General features: G+C 31.8%; 1 protein-coding gene across 4 annotated transcripts in view; it reads right to left on the bottom strand.

Moving 5' to 3' along the window:
• LOC142353015 (galanin receptor 2a-like) overlaps positions 1 to 12533 on the bottom strand; it is a 76447-nt gene that overhangs the window by 40953 nt on the left and 22961 nt on the right. The window lies entirely within an intron of this gene.

Consider the following 12533-nt stretch of genomic DNA (forward strand, 5'->3'; position numbering starts at 1 on the left):
TCTAATATGAAGTTTTTCTCATCAATTTGCATGAAAAACAAAACAAAAGAAACGATAGTTCGCGAATTCTTTTCAAATTGGTTAGAAATCTAAAATTACTGTTTAAAACTTAGTAAATTATTATTTGAGAACTACCTACATGTAAACAATACATGAAAACAGAAATCATGTTTTTTGTTTTCTAAAAGGAACCAAACAACCGAAAATTTAGTATGAGTGGTAGTAAAAAGTAGAGATTAAATTAATTGCAAAAAACTTTCTGGCTGCTTTGATCATAGGCCAATTACGTTTTTCGACCGATCCCATAGTCTTAGGAACAAATCGATCTTTTTCATAAACCAAACAATCATAACTCAAACAATATTGACTTAAAATTGCTTCAAAAATGCTTTAATTTTTTTTTTAAATGAAATTTTTTTAGCAGAAATAGGACTTAATTGGATTAATAACTATTATTCCGAGATTATATTTCTAAGAACTGAATGTTTAGTTGATTGTTTTTTTTCGCATTGCAAAAATGAGAAAATTGCACTTTCAGCTCTTTGTATAATTTGTTATTTTTCCGACAAAAGTTTGAATTTCACTGAAATAGTTCAAAAACGTTTGTATTTTAGTGAATCTAATGCCGTTATATGCCAATCATATGTGACATGTTATTCAGCTGACAAGGTAAAAAGGTCGATAACTTCAAGCAATTTAGTTTTTTGGTCTTATAAACTAAGATGAAAACTGGATCTGAAATTTCCAATCCCATAAACCAAGATGAAAACTCTCGAACTTTGTTTAATATATCAAAATTTGCATTGTTCAGTAATTTCTATATCTAAACCTGACCAGAAGATGCGATTTAGAAAAAAAAATGGGTTAAAGTTGAGTTTCACAGTGTTAAAATTATTTTGACAGTGAGCGTAGTTCTTCACTAATAAAATTGGGATGAGGAGTAATAAAAATCATTTGAAAACACAAAAACAGCGACAACGGCAGAAATTTATTCATTACTTTTTTTCTCTTTCTGCTACACGCTTTTTTTAGCTAGAATGGTGTTTTCCACTCATATATAATTGCAAATATTTATAAGCAAAGCACTAGCCAGTTTGCAAGAAAAATGAGAACACGAGTGAAGAATAGTTTAAGGGATCATTGTTAGGCTGCTTCAAATCCTAGCATCATTTACCCATGATTTGAAAAAGCAGCGAATTATTACCGAATCCGATAATTGAAAACAAACAAGTCGTTTCCTGTTAGATCAAAATGTAAAGTGGGCAATGGAAGCGCCTAAGGTAAGCTACGTTCGAATGGATATCTTCTGTAATGACAGTCAAGGACTGATTGCTTCCCGTGGCAAGCCGAGCGATGGGAGGATAATAAAATTGGGAAAAAATATCAACTACAAGGTCAAAAATTGTTTTTTTAATAGAGCTGATCACTTACAAGTTTGGTAACTTTTGAAACTTTGACTCTAGTTTCCAAAATATTTTGAGCAGTTAAAACCTTATAGACAAAAAGGCTTTGAAGAAAATCAAAACATCGCCGGTTTGACAAGGTGCTTTTTAAGAGTCAATGAGATACTTAAGCAGAGCGCCAACAAATTCGATTATTTAGAAAAAGTTGAGGTAGTGTATGGCCAACAAGATAAAGCTTTGAATAATCTAAATAATAAGATGATCTAATGCCTAAATTTTAAAATGTCGAAAGAATTTCGGATTCAACAAAATTGAAAGCCTGAAGCAAAAGCAATACTATAACTTGCGAATTTTTTCCAAATTGATTGCAAATCCGCAATTACTATTTAAAATTTAGTAAATTCATCTTTTGAAAACTACCTATATGTTGATGATACAGAAAAACAGACACCATATTTTTTTGTTTTTTTTTGGTCATATGCCAATTGCGTTTTTAGATCAAACCGATATTCTTAGGATGATATCAATGTTTTTCATAAACCAAGCAGTCATAACACAAACCTTTGAAACAAAATGACTTAAACTTCCTTCATAGGTGCTTTAGGTTTTTTAAAAAATAAAACTATTTGGCAGAAAAAACAGTTATTTAGATCATTTTGTCTTATATTTTTTGAAAACTGATTGTTTAGCCGACTATTTTTTTCGGATTGTAAAATTCTGAAATGAAAACTGCATTTTCAGCTCCTTGTCAATTTGGATATTTTTCAGACAAAAGTTTGAAATTACTTATAATATATTAAAAAAGGTTTTTAATTTGATGAGTCTGCTGTCGTTTCTGCCAATCATGTAAATGTGGTATGTCATTCAGCTGACCAGGTTAAGAAAAAGTTCGCTAACTTTAAGCGCAAATTTTCTATTCAATAAACCAAGGTGAAAACTACCGGATATTTTTTTACGATTTCCAAGGTTTGCATGAGGGTGAGTAAACTTTATGTCTAAACCTAAACTGAAGATGCAATTTGAAAAAAAATGAGTTTAAATTGAGTTTTAAAGGGATGTCAAAGTTATAATAACAGTGAGCGTAATTCTTGCCTAAAAAAATTGGGATGTGGAGTAATATTAAACCTATGACATTCCAAAAACCGCGAGAACGGCGGAAATTTTTTAAATTTTTTCTCTTTCTGCTACACGCCCACCCGGCTAGAGTGGTGTCGTCCACGCATACATAATTTCAAAATGTCATAAGCAAAGCATTAGCCAGTTTGCAAAAAATGAGAACACGAGTGAAGAATACTTTAAGGGATCATTGTTAGGCTGCTTCGAATCATAGTATCATTTACCCATGATTTGAAAAAGAAGCAAAATATTACCGACCTTGATAAATGAAAACAAACAAGTCATTTCATGTTCGAACAAAGTGTAAAATGGGCCATGGAAGCAGGTAACGCATAAGCTACGATCAAAGGTAACAAATGGATATCCTGTGCAGTGACAGTTATGGACTGATCACTTCCCAAGGCAAGCAGACCGATGGGGGGGGGGGGGGGGGACAAAAAGTGGGAGCCAACTACCGATTATGAGATCAAAAACAGCTGCTAGCAAAATTAGCTAAGAACACATGTATGTTTTCTCTTTCGGATTTAGCTGACCATTTTTGTTAATTTATTAACTTTAAAAACTGAGGCTCGTTTCCAAAAAAAATGTTTGAACAGTTCAAGTTTTACGAAGAAAAACGCTTTTTTAAAGAATCAAAACTCCACCGGTTTGACAAAGTGATATTTAAAAGTCAATGAGACACTTTTGCAGAGCACCAGCAATTCCAGACGAAAGGAAAAGGTTGAAGAAGTATATGGCCATCAAGGTTTAGCCGAAAACTTCTATTAATACTTTTCTTAAATAAGATAAGCTGGTGCTTAAACAAAATCAAAATTCAAAAAAGTGAAAACTTTCATCAAATTTTGAATACAAAAGCAAAAACTATCAAAAATATTTAAAAAAATACTATATCAGCAGCGCAACTAATTGCTTTATGGCCGCTGCTTGGAGGTCAGTTTTGATTAAATAAGAAATCTTGTTCTTCAACTCGAACTTTTTAGGGCATAATTAATCAACCTATATTGATTGGTATTGACTCGACGTAACCCTAGATGACGAATAGTTTCAAATTACTCCTGATAAAGATTGCAAATGCATTTGAAACTGTCAATTTCGACATACTTATTCAAAAGTTCAAATAAACTTTTACACAGCGTTATTGCGTGACTTTTCGCGCCATATTTGAACTATAAAAGCTTACCTTTAAGGGTCTAAATCGAAACTCAAAATTCAGTTCTACTTACATCCTTGGAACACAGGCAGCAACTTCCAGTTTTTTTTTTTAAAAATGGTGTAAATGAACAATTAGCCTCTGCGTGAATGGTATTTTAAATTTTTGAGGATTATTTTGTCTAAGGTAATGATGAAAGGAGTGAAAAATGTCTAGGATAATAATTGTTTTGTCTGGGGTTATTGTGGGCTTCTTGTAGAAGCTAGGATAATGTTAAAATACAATTGACAGAGCAATTTGACGGATAAAATAAAAACAAGAAACAGCTTAACTTTTCTTGAGGCAATTGTAATCTGGCCCAGTTTTCACTTAGCAGAAATAAATACTGATGCAAGTTGTTCCTACAAGACAAAATGATACTTAAAAGCTAACTAAAAGAGAAAGTAATTCTCTCGCAAAATCTTTCCTAAATTTCTACAGATTCTATGGTAAGTAAAAAAAGATCATCAGATACCAGAACAATTCATATTGTCAATATCGAATGCACCTTCGTTGTAGTTGTCTTATTTAATATATGGTGGTGGTCACGCAAACCGATAGGCAAAAAAGCCGATTTTTTTAAAAAAAAAAGATTGAGTAAGCCAAAAACTGTCCAGGCGGCTGCATCATAGTTTTTTTTATTCCTAGGGGGTCTGTGGGCACGATTCGCCGCGATAACAGGCCAGATTGCATTCTACATCGGATGAGAGGCATGGTTATGGACACAGTTCTGCTGGAGATCGACATTACTAGATCTCATAAAAAATCTTGTTATTGTTCCGACCCCTCTTGAGGGGGAAGGAACTATATACTCAAATGGGTTTTTTTTTGTTCCGTGAATTTTGGCCGATCGATATATTCGTCGTAGAGAGTTGAGACTGGTATCACCAGAAAGCTTGTCCAGCGTAGAATATGGAATTAAAAAGATTTTTTAATTTTCGTTTTTTACAGGAAGTTATCGAGGTTTGAATTTTGAGAAAATAGAGTGAATTCCGGTGAGATTTTATTCACATTTTCCGGATTTTTTGAATAAAACTTCGCCAATTTTGCTTAAATTTGTTATTTTTTTAAAAAAAAAAAGTTGTTGATCTTTATTTGTAAAGAGAAAAAAGCATTGTAAGTTACTTTTATTAATTTTTTTGTCGAAAAAAGCTGGCTAAATATTTCAAAATTAAAACTTTTTCATCGAAAACAGCACGAGTTAAGTTTTTTTTAGCCCAGTTTGATTAATATTACAGGAATTACAGACCCAAACACCACTAACACAATCTTTATAGACTCAAAAAGGGGCTTTTTCCTTCAAATTCTGCTGAAAATGCTCTGTAATAAAAACTTTGCCGTTTTTTGCTAAATTTATTCGTTGATTATCAAAAACGCAGCATTTATTTTTGATTTTTTAACTAACAAAATATCAATATCTATAACATTCGAATAATTAAGTGTTCCTTACGACCAAATAGCATTAGCAGGGCTAGTTTGGACGAATCTTGAAATGGAATAATCCAAAAATATTTCGGATTGTAAACTGTCGATCTTTTTTATTAAAAAAATTTGATCTCTTCTACATTAATTAAATAACAGAACATTTCAAACTAAAGCTCACTAAAGATAGATCCAATTGGCTTCCAAATTAGCTCCACATTTTTGCATATAGTTCTTTACTTGAAAGCTTCTGGTCCTTTTATGGTCCTTTTAAAATACTTTTAAAAGTATTTTATTTTTTAAGTAAATAATGACTTATTGAAATTTAGCTCCATTTTTCTCTTAATTTGGTCAACTTGTAGCTTATTGCCTGCAATGAGAGAATGCTTTTTCTTTCTATTGAAATCAAATTCAATGTCTATTGCGGTTTTACGCCTTAAGTTATGGTTTTCTGGCTTTGATACTACTAGAATTCACATTCTTTTTTAACTTAAATGTTTTTGCCCATTTTTCACGTTTTCTAGTTTTGTCACATTATCACGTTGTTAACAGTTCACATGTAAAATTATTGACTTTCAAAATAAGACAAAATTGATAATCTTAAAATCCTTGAAGATATAGATTATGATTTTAAAGTCTTCGACACTACTTTCTCGAAGAACTTATTTGAATTTTTTTTAAATTTTTTCGTTAACTATCGGTTTTACTTTGTCTTTTTAGTCGTATGAAATTTCCTGTTCATTGAGCTGGTTTCATTGGCATTTAATAGAAGAATTGATTAGCCAATATTCTGATATTGGTAGATAGCTGATGGCTTTCATGACTCTGAAAACAATTGTTTTCCAATCTTAAAAAAAAAACAACACTTTTAAACTTCGCAATTCTGTTCCTTTTATTGTCTGTTTGTTATCTAGTCTCGTTAATTACACGCTAAATGTGTCAAATTTGTTGCAAAGGAAGGTTTCAGAAGATATTGGTGTCACACAACCTAATATTTTGTGAGAATTCATTGACTTAACTGGCTTCGACACGGAAAATAAAGTAAACTAATTTTTGATTTTTGTCATGTTTGACCTTCTTTTTGCAGACGTAAGACATATTCTGGATAATTGCAATTCTCAAGGGCTTCCTTTGGAAGAATAGACAAAAACTTTTTTATTTCGTTCTGCAATAAATTGCGTTCATGTCTTTGAAATTTTTATTTAGTGTTACTTAATTTCGCATTTTTTTCATTTTTGTCTACTTGCTATTTAGCATCAATTATGAGAGGTCACATAATACAGTATCGGTGCTCGCAAAAAGTGTAATGGAACATATTTTGATGGAATGGCTTTACGGTTTCGAAAGCTTTTTCTGCCAAGTTTTAATTGATTTTTTGTTCGTTGTCTATTTGTTGTTCTTTTTGTAACCGCATAAAAAGTTGAATATCAACAATTCTTAATCCCTTCTATAGAAGCATTGGTAATTGTTCACCTATGGGATTTTTTTATTGATTTCTAATGGTTTTCATTACTTTGAAGTTAATTGATTTAAAAAAAATAAGCGAATTTTTCAACTTTACTGTTTTTGTTGTTTATTGTCTAATTGTTACCAAGCCTTTTAATTGACTTCTCCCATATCTTTTCTGGTGAATTACAAGTTATTTTGATTAATATCAGTTTTATCTTACGCTTTTTTGACTTCGTTATAAAATTTTGTTTTTAAACCGGATATGAAGTTTTTGATGTAATGAATTTTTGCTGTTGTTGTTTGATTTTGCTGTTCGTCTTGACTCGCTTTCTTAATCTTTGCACATACTATCAATCTAATGCACCATTTTTAATCCACCACTGAGTTAATTGCTTTCGAGGCTATGTTTTCTTTCATACACCAATTTTTTTAAACGTACTTGAATTTCTGAGTTTTTCTATGTTCCTCATTTGGTAGACAATCATGCCAAAATTGTGGATGAGCGGGGTCGGAACCTTATGTGCGATCGCACATAACCGAGTCGCCTTGTTGTTTCTCTAGTACACAATTTGTAAGAAAGCAACTAGATGGGTAATTACGAGTCTTTTCTTCAAAGAAACTTTACCGGGCACACAAGATAAAGTATGAGTGGTACTGTCGTTGTGTCTTCTTTGTGCTTTTGTAAACTGCTTATGCAGAACTTAATTCTTTAAGGAAAGTCATCGAAGCAATTAACTATTTTATAATTTTTGCTGAAATTCAATATAATATTAAGGACATTCCTGATGGCAATGGTCAAAACTGAATTATTTCTTAAATATTACATAATAATTACAAAACATTTGGTTTGCCTCTATGTCGGCTTACATTTACTTTGTTCAGATTTGCGTTCCTCTTCATATTTATATATATTTATATATATATATATATATATATATATATATATATATATATATATACATATATTTATATCAAATGTATGATTAACCGGCAAGACAGGTTTGAAGCAACAGAAAACTACTGTAAGCTAGCAGCAATCAGTTTTTCTCCATGGTTGGTTTTTACCGATAGGGAAGAAAAAGCCTGTATTCGTAAATCGACAAGGCGGCTCAGCATTGTGCGATGGCACATAAGGTTCCGACCCCGCCTATCCACAATTTTGGCATAATTGTCTATCAAATGAGGAACAGATAGAAAACCCAAAAATTACTTTTTGGGAATCCCAAAAAACCCAGAAAAGACCAAGTATTTTTCAAAAAATGTGTGTGAACGATAAGATAGCCTCCAAAACAAATAACTTAGTGGAGTGAAAATTGAAGCGTTAAATTGCTGTGATATGCCAATATTAAGAAAGCGAGTCAAGACGAACAGCAAAATCAAACAACAACAACAACAACAACAAACATTAATTACATCAAAAACTTTTTGTCCGTTTTAAAATAGAAAGTTTAATAACAAAGTCAACATACCGTCAGATGAACCTAAAAGTAAGCAAAATAACTTATAAATCACCAGAAAAGCTATGGACCAGTCCATAAAATGGTTTGGTAACAATTAGACAAAAAAGAACAAAAACAAAAAAGTTAAAAAATTCGCTTATTTTTTAAAACAATTAACTTCAAAGTAATGAAAACCATTAGAAATCAAGTAAAATATCCCAAAGGAAATGTTCTTACCAAAGACATTTTGAAATTGAGATAATACTAAGCTACCGGATCACCAACGTAATGATGATGCTCCATCAGAAAATCTTTTCAAAAACCATTTGTTCAAAATTTTGTTTGAATATGTGTTAAAAAATGTAAATACATTGCTATTGCATGAGAGGTTGTTTTTGCTGTGACACTTGGAATAGAATTTTGCTTCTGGGTTATCTGGATAGACGCCATTGCGCATTATCTAAGTTTTATTGGTAGGCGAGACCGCTAGTGTAGAGGAGCAATTTTGTATAATTTGTTTCCAAATTTCATGACACGTTGAGGTAGTATATGGTTAAAAGTTTTTTTATTTCACAAAACTAGAGTTTTGCAAGTTGATTTTAACATTAAGGATACTCTAGTAAAACCAATCTTACAGATGGGAGAAATGCATCTATATTAGTCTGCTTAAATTGAAAGCCTTTATCTGTCAATTTTCTGTTTATGTTGGTGGTAATTAGGAATTGTGTCTAGCGTTTTACTTTTGTAATAGTTGTATTTTTTTCATTTTTTAAATTTAGTTGATAGGGAGAATCATTTTCAAGAACTTTGCTGAATTTCATTTTTAGCTGCTTTTTGTTTCAATTATTCCTGAACAATTTGTGGCCAGTTCAGCCATTGAACCGATTGCCTTTAACGAGGCAGCGAGCAAAGTTTTCTTTTGTCAAGTATTTCATAGTGTTAAGTCAATTTTTGTCTTTTAACTGCTGTTGACTTCCCAAAAAACTGTTTCGCACACCCGCTTTTGCTTTACGCATCAATTTCATCAATGCGATAGAAGATTGTAAAAGTTTGGCGCAATTGTATACAAAACAAGGCGGCTCGGTAATGTGCGATGGCACAAAAGGTTCCGACCCCGCCCATCCACAACTTTGGCATAATTGTCTACCAAATGAGGAACAGAGAGAAAAACCCAAAAATTGTTTTTTGAGAATCCCAAAAAACCCAAAAAAGCCCAAGTATTTTTCAAAAAATTGTGTATGAACGATAAGATAGCCTCCAAAGCAAATAACTCAGTGGAGTAAAAATTGAAAAATTAGATTGCTGTGATATGCCAATATTAAGAAAGCGAGGCAAGACGAACAGCAAAATCAAACAACAACAAACATTAATTACATCAAAAACTTCGTCAGTTTTAAAAAACAAAATTCAATAACAAAGTCAACATACCGTCAGAAATCTAAAACTAATCAAAGCCCCTTATAAACCACCAGAAAAGATATGGACCAGTCCGTAAAAAAGTGTCGTAACAATTAGACAAAAAAGAACAAAAACAGTAAAGTTAAAAAATTCGCTTATTTTTTAAAACAATTAACTTCAAAGTAATGAAAACCATTAGAAATCAAGTAAAATATCCCAAAGGTTTTAATTACTGATGAAGGTTCTATAGAAGGGCATTAGGACCTGTTCTTATTAATTTTTTTAAGCGGCTAAAAAGAACATGAAAAAACAACAAGCAAAAATTCGATTGAAACTTTCCAGAAAACGCTGTTAAAACCGTCAAGCCATGTTTTGGCCCTCAAAATATATTCGAATGCGCCTTCTTCAAACACCGATAATGTAGTATATGGCCATTTATTAGTGAGACTAGGTAACAAGTAGACAAAAACAGAAAAGAGCAAAAATTTTAATAGTTTTGATTTTTTTTCGAAATAAAATTATATCCAAAGTCATGAAAAACAATAATTGCAAAACGAAATATTTAATTAGGGTCGTTTATTCGTCCAAAAGGATTCTTTGAGACCTGCAATTATCCAGAAAAATTCATGCGTCTACAAAACGAACGTCAAACATAACAAATATCAAATTAATTAACTTCTTTTTGAAAAACCGGTGTCGAAGTCAGTAAGGTCATAAAGCATTCTTTTAAAAAATAGAATTTGGGACATCAATCCCTTTTGACGCCTTCTTTTTACACCCATAATGTCATATTTGATCTGTAATTAACGAGATTAGGTAACAAAAAGAAAAACAAAAAAAGAACAAACTTGCGAAGTTAAAAAGTTTTTTATTTTTAGTTTTGGAAAACGATTGTTTTCAAAGCCATGAAAGCCATCAGCTATCTACTAACATCAGAAAATCGGCTTGTCTTTTCTTCCATAAAAATCCAGTGAAACCTATCCCTACACAGGAAATTTCATACAACTGAAATGACAAATTACAAATGACAGTTAAAGACAAAATTAAAAAATTCAATTAATTTCTTGAAGAAAGAAGTGTCGAGGCCATTAAAACAATAATCTATATCTTTAAAGGTTTTAATATGTTCAATTGTGTTTCATTTTGAACGCTAATAATGTGATATGAGAACTGTCAGTAATGTGATGAAGTGACTAGAAAACGTGAAAAACAAAGTTCTAAAAACAAAAAAAAAAACTGAAATCTAGTAGTATCAAAGCCAGAAAAAAACACCTTCAGGCTTAAAAAAGCAATTGAGACTAAACTTCAAATCAGTAGAATGAAGAAGCATTCTTTCTTTGCTGACACTAAGCTGCAAGTTGACCAAATTAAGAAAAAAGGAGGAAAATTTTTTATGCCATTATTTATTTAAAAATCAATTATTTTTAAAAGTCGAAACGATCATAAATTTTCAAGTAAAAAACTAAATTCATTAGCTTGGAGCTGCTTAGAAAGCCAATTGGATTATCAGTCCTGACCTTTCATTTGATATGTTCTGTTTCTTATTAAAAAAAATGTCTTTTTTCAAAAAAAAAAGACCGACTGATTGCAGTCCGAATTCTTTTTGGATTGTAACAGTCCAGGATTGGCCCAAAACTAGCCCTGCTAATGCTTATTGTCCGTTAGGAGCTATTGATTTTTCGAATATTGTAGATATAGATAAATTGTTAGTTGAAAACTCAAAAAAAAATTCTGCATTTTTGATAAAAAACGAGTAAAGCTGGCAAAAAACGGCAAAGTTTTAATTACAGAGCACTCTCAGCGGAAGTTGATATGGGACTAGTCCCCCTCTGAGTCTACAAAAATTGTTTTAGTGTTGTTTGGAGTAGTAGTGCCGGCAAATTTTATCAAAGTGGACTAAAGTAGCTTATTTCGTGCTGTTTTTGATGAAAAAGGCTGAATTTTGAAATATTTGTCCAGAGTTTTTGACCAAAAAAATTAAATCAGAGTAATCAACAAGGCTTGTTTGTCCTTAAAAATTAAATCAACGACACTATTCTTGAAAATTCCACTTTTTTCAGAATTTTAAACCTGGATAACTCCCTGTAGAAAAGGAAAACTAAAAAAATCTTTTTAATTCCATATTCTACGCTGGACGAGCTTTCTAATGATACCAGTCTCAACTCTCTACGATGAATATATCGATCGGCGAAAATTGACTGAACAAAAAAAACCCATTTGAGTATATAGTTCCTCCCCCTCAAGAGGGGTCGGAACAATTATGTTGCATATGTCAAGTGAAACAGTTAACGAAGATTTAAGATATCACAACAACTAAAAAGCATTTAAATCCTTCTAGAAGTTACCATTTTGAGATGCATACGACAGAATACGAAGCTTACATTCACCGCAATTTTTCGTTTTTCTTGTCATCAAAATTGTTTTAAAAAACTTTTTTCTCTACTCTGAAGCTGAAAGTGACTACTGGTCGATTGATTATGAAGTTTTTAAATAGCTTGTTATAAAAGTCAGTATTTTTTATTGCACAAAATCTATACCAAATCAATTCCATAGTTTCTAACCAAAATTCTAAGCTGGTCCAGACATCCACTTACCTTTAATTATATATAAGCTAACAGCTGTTTAACCTTCTTATCTGTAAAATACTGTCCCAAACCGATTCAAACTCCGATCAGACCAATTTCGAACTCAAAAGCACTTCGAGCGCACGAAAGACTGATTAGACATCACGGCCGTCTAGGATAGTATGATTGTCTCCAAACTCTATGAGACACTATTGATCAGAAATCAATTGGTCTGGGATCCCAACCTGGAATGTAAAAAACTGTGAAATTCGGCGGTTTTGAGCAAAAACTGACTCATAAAATTGAAAACTGGGAGAGAGAGAGAGAGAGCAGTATTTGAAGGGATTTACAAAAAGAGGAATTGTTCAAAGGGTACTTTTGTATGATGCGAGGTTTTGTTTGATGATTACGCAAGCTTTAAACTGCTTCCTGTTATTCAGGAAAATTAAATGACAAAAATGAAGCAATGATAAGGAATGACGTCAAAAGGACCCACCTATTTATTGATAATGGTACAATTGTTATAACATTACAAGTGGGTGTTTCTAATTTA

This window comes from Convolutriloba macropyga, chromosome 14 (genome assembly GCF_964194025.1).
Source record: "Convolutriloba macropyga chromosome 14, txConMacr16.3, whole genome shotgun sequence".
Taxonomy (NCBI): domain Eukaryota; kingdom Metazoa; phylum Xenacoelomorpha; order Acoela; family Convolutidae; genus Convolutriloba; species Convolutriloba macropyga.